Consider the following 5,666-nt stretch of genomic DNA (forward strand, 5'->3'; position numbering starts at 1 on the left):
TCACAGGACCAAATGAGAGTCATATTGCTGATTTTAAGGCTGATTTGAATGCCTCTTTTGAGATGTCAGATTTGGGGCATTTGCATCATTATTTGGGGATACAATTTAAGCAGTGTGATGGAGGTATTGCTTTGTGTCAGACAAAGTATATTGAAACATTGTTGCGGAGATTTGGCCTTGAAGACTGCAAGCCTATTGCTACTCCAATGGAGACAGGTTTGAAGTTGAGTCTTCATGATGCTGGAGATCACTTTGATGTCACACTCTATCAGACAGCTGTTGGTTGCCTCATTTATGTATGCATTACGAGGCCAGACATTCAGTTTGCAGTCTCACAGGTGAGCAGATTTATGCATAGCCCAGGCATTAAGCATTGGCAGGCAGTGAAGCGTATCTTTCGCTATTTGAGTGGTACTCGGCATCTTGGGTTGTTTTATCCCAAGGGGGGATCATTGCCGCCAGATTTACATGTTTTTTCAGATTCTGACTGGGCTGGTTGTTATGACACACGCGTGTCCACGAGTGGTTTTTGCTTCATGCTTGGAAGCTCATGCATATCATGGTTGAGCAAGAAGCAGCCTACTGTGGCCACTTCTAGTTGTGAAGCTGAGTACAGGGCAGCTTTCACAGCTACGGTTGAGTGTGTGTGGCTCAGACGCCTTATGGCTGATTTGGGTGTTGGGCAACCATCTGCCACCACCATCTTCACTGACAGTCAGAGCGCATTGGCAGTTGCGCGGAACCCAGTGTTCCATGCTCGTACGAAGCACATTGAGGTGCACTACCATTATGTCAGGGAGAGACTCTCTGCAGGAGAGATCAGTTTGGCTTATGTGCCAACACAGGATAACCTTGCAGACCTTTTCACAAAGGCTCTGCCTCGTGAAAAGTTCGAACCTTTTCGCAAAGCTTTGGGCTTACTCCCTTTTGTGGATTCGTCCACATAGCTAGACACTTCCCTATACATGAGTGCTAGCTCTTGTTCACCGCATCACTCCAGGGGGGATTTGTTACCATATTATAGTAGTGATGTGTGTGAACACACTTAGGACCGCCGGGGCACTTTTTCCCTCACTAGGAGGTTTTTTCCCCCGTGCATTGTATATACGCCCATTATCTTTTAGGGTTTGTTATCTTTCTTTTTTGGCACTCATAATACACTACTGTGTTGTGCTCAAGCTTCCTCATCTTCTTGAAGTTGTGTGTGCATTCCTGCAACCCTAATTCCAACAAATACTACTTTGTATAGGGCACTATATATCTTTAATTTTAAGCACCTAGTTTATAGTAGCAAGGCCTATGTGAATGCTTATACATGACAATTGAAGGCTAGAAAATGCAAAAGGAGCCCCAACTTGAACAGGGCAACTTTTGCCCAGACAGTAAGCTTGTCTGGGGGAAAAAGTCACCCTATTCAAGTTGGGGCTATTTTTGTATTTGGTGGCCTCCAATTCTCATGTACAGACATTCACAAGCACATACACATAGACCTTGGTATCAATTAGAGCTGGGTGTTGGCTAAATCAGAAAGAACTACACACTCATTGTGGTCAAAGAGGACCTGGGGGGACATCATGGGAAGTTGGCCCAAATTAATCACTACTAATACCCATAATAAACATGCATGCAATCCAGTGTTATCCACAATGGCTCTCTCTCTCTCTCTCTCTCTCTCTCTCTCTCTCTCTCTCTCTCTCTCTCTCTCTTATTATGGCTAGATAATAGGACAGAACTACACACCCATTGTGGTTAGCAAGGACAGGGGACATCATGGGAGGTTGGCCCAAATCAATCACTACTGATACCACAAACTAAACATGCATGTAATCTAGTGTTATCCACAATGGCTCTCTCTCTCTCTCTCTCTCTCTCTCTCTCTCTCTCTCTCTCTCTCTCTCTCTCTCATATCATGGAAACTTACATAATTTAAACTTTCTATATATAAAAACCCACTTGTATTAATAAAAAGGAGTTACATTGATTGTCTTTAACAAAGTAGTAGTCTCGAACACAGTATCTAAGGATAATTTTCTAGGCTAACTCATAATGTTCTTGAGACACCTAGCTATAGTCTTGCGCCTCTTCTTGCTAAGTGGAAGGGTCCCCGATAATATGGCATTCATAACACAATCTAGGTCCTTCTGACCAATACTCTCTGCAAATGTAGTGTGTGCCAACAATTCAGAAGCGTAACCCCCTTGGAAGGCAGTGCATGCTGTAGCCTTGTTGATGAGAACTATCTTGTCAGCGTTTCTTGGAATCGTTGTTGACAGGACCTTGCTAAGTACTTTGAGGGCTAACATGTAGAATCTTGCCATGGGGGTGAATGCATTGTGCACCACAACAAGGTGTTGAGGTACAATACGACCCATGTAATGGGCCAACGTAGCATCTCTTCCAAAACCCTCGTGTGTGCCACATTTACGTTGAGCCCAAGCATCTACAGAGACTATATGCTACACACAAGAAAGAGGATTAGTGGAATTCTAGTAGTATTATCAATTATAGTTATTAGATTCATACATAATTTATCTTATCGTGTGTTTAAAATCAAAGCCAACCACCTCAGGCTTGCAAATGTCAATGGAGGACTTATGTTCCTCTAGCGACACTAATGTAGCATCCTTAGACTCTGTGGTCAGCGCGGCAGTTGTTCCTGAGCTTTTATAAACTCCTCCTCAGTCACAAGGCTTTGATCAACCTCTGCAATTACTGATTTCAGGATCATCTCACCGATTCATGCACACCACCTTGCACACCGGAACAAGCCCTTGTTGCAAAGCCTCCGAGCCCTTGTGTTGTCGATGGGAAATTCATCATTCATAGCTAACAAGGAGAGGCACTCGGCTTGGTTGAGCTTGTAGACCTTTTCTAAGTCATGTAAAAAGAGGATTCCTCCCCTTCAATCACCACCACAAAGCTGATCTTACTAAGCTCAAGCTTCGACATCTCATGTGTAACCTCCTTTCCCTTGCCCACCCCACTACATCTGGTACATCTAGGGTACCCTCTATATAGGACCCTCCCCCACCTCTTCTCCACCCTCTGTTGTGGCTGAAGCACTTGCCTCTCCAAAGTATGGCACCAATGCCTTTGACGAGGATGCTTCACCAAATTGAGGTGCCTCAATTTGGAGGAGGAGATCTTTGGCCATAACGGCCTCAACAAGTCGGTTGAGGACCTCAGGTTTAGGATCCCATTTGTGTCATTCTTGTTGATATATTGCATGGCATCCAATCACCGTGCTCCTGTGGTAACTTGATAGTCCAGGGCCTCATGTACTCCTCCATGTAGTCAAGATTACCTCTATAGTCCTCTTTTGCCAAGAGGATGGTCATTCCAAAGTTAATCTCACGGCGAGAGAAGATAAAGAAAATTTCCTCTCTGTCAAGCCACTCGGTCGTCCTCTTTTCAAGAACTCGAGAAATATCTCGTATGCCATGTTTGGGTCCATGCTGGAAGGGAGTGACGAATGTTAGAAATGGAGTGATGAGTGCTGAAAGAGAGAGGAACTTCAAAACAAAGTGTTAGAAAATGAGAGAGGTCCTATATTTATAGACTGCCAAATTAAACATTAGGCATTTCAGACTATAACATAAGTGACCAGTAAATAACCCCAAATTTATATAAAGATATAAATTAAACCGTCAAGACATAACACAAGTGGTCATTCCCAAGGAACCATCATTTTATAATAGGTTTGATATAAAACCACCTTAATTACAAAAAAAAAAAAGATAAATAGCCCCTCGACGACTTGCAAAACTAATTCTGAAGTTGAAATTTGCATCCACCGTTACTCCAGTCTTTGCAAACCTTTAAGCTGATGCTTGCTTCTTGGACATCTTGAAATCCCAGAATGAGCAACTGCTCCCGAACATCTCCTAAGCTCCATTTATTGCTTGCATTCACCACCTCAATTGAACCATCAGGAAGAGTCACAGATAAATCTATGGGTGTATCCAGACCCTCACTTGATTGCAACTCCCCATCCTTCTTCATCCATCGTTCATAGAAGAATCGAATGGATATGCTTTGACGAGTCTTCAAGTATCGAAAGGTCACACTTGAAGGCACCACTTTACACGAGTAGATATCACCTTTGTGTAACCTCTCCACAATATGCCATCCAATACCCAAGACATTGTCAATTTTTTCAATTTGCAATTTCTTGCAAATCAACATTGTTGGGGTGGGTTGTAAAGAAAACTTAGAGAACATAAATACAAATAGATGGATTGGGGAAAACCATCCAAGCCCCATAGACTTAGAGGCCTTAGAGAATTTTAAGGAGGAGTGTATGTCAGAATACATCTTGTTTTTGAAAGCATTAACACTCCACCTATTCGGAACTGGCCACTCTACACTATGTAAATAGTCCCCACAGGGATCTCCTCAAGGCTACCATATTCTATAGGCCGAGAAGGGACTTTCTAAGAGCGTGTGTGTAAAAGAATATATTTTTGTTAAAGAGGGCTCTATGATTCTCACCTGGAAACATTAGCTCACCTATTGTACTATGAAAAAAAGCACTAAACACACCAGTGAGGCTTCTTAAAGGTTGTTCTTCAATATAGCTTGATGGGAAAATGTTTGCAACGCACATACCATAATTAGTAACACAAAACAAGCCATTTCCAAATAACATTACAACCACATACTTACAGTTGCAAGGGAGCCTATTCCTCTCCATGGAAGGAGGAAGATACATGTCTATGCCATGTAGACATGTTGTATTAGTGCCTTGATTTCTCCATTCTTATGCTTCTTGAAATGAAGAATCCTTCCCTTCCAATGGTGTTCCAAAACAGCATGGTTAAGAACTCGATGTGGAACTGTGGCTTTTGGTTGCATATAAACCCAATCTTTCACCCCTAAATGGATGCCCGATCCACTCACCTTCATCATCTGTAGTGTTGTAGAGAAGGTATTCAAAGATGGAATCACTTGGTCTCTTACTAGAGGTAGGCATAATGAGATGTATGGGTGAAGAAGAGTAAGGAAAAGAGAGGGCACAACAGCTTAAGAAATGATTAAAGAAATAGAAGATTATGAAGAAATAGAAGATTATGAAGAAATAGAAGATGAAAGTTTGGTATCGGTGAGCAAAAGAGAGCAAGATGAGATTAGGGAGGGTACAATAGCTTTACAGATGATTATGTAATAATAGAAGATTAAAGAAGCTTGTGAAAGAGGATTAGAGAGAGATTAAGAGCTTAGAGAGCTGAAATGAGCTTGAAAAATGGGTTTCTCGCCATAGAATATGATTAGGTAGCCTTTTTTGAGGTAAAAATACCTTTTTGGGGGGGAGCCAAAATTTTAAATTTTTAGGTATTTTTTTGGCCGAGCTACACTTTTTTATTAAAAAATGTTGGCCCATGTTATTTCAAAAAGGAGATTTGACCCTTGCCTTCTTGAACTTTGGTGTGACCTCTAGAGAGAGGTGGAAGATAGGGAGACAATGCTAAGAAATGTAATAACTACCCTATATTTTATAGCTAAAGCTAGTGGATAGAATGAGACACATGGAGTGTGAGCATTTATTGACACATGGATGACACAAGGGTGCACATTGATTTGGGAGCTCCTTGAGAGCTAAAAAATCATGTACTCCTTGAGAGAGAGAGAGAGAGAGAGAGAGAGAGGGAGATCGAGAGAGAGAGAGA

Source organism: Cibotium barometz, chromosome 12 (assembly GCF_041138505.1).
Source record: "Cibotium barometz isolate CiBa-2024 chromosome 12, ASM4113850v1, whole genome shotgun sequence".
In the NCBI taxonomy this organism is placed as follows: domain Eukaryota; kingdom Viridiplantae; phylum Streptophyta; class Polypodiopsida; order Cyatheales; family Cibotiaceae; genus Cibotium; species Cibotium barometz.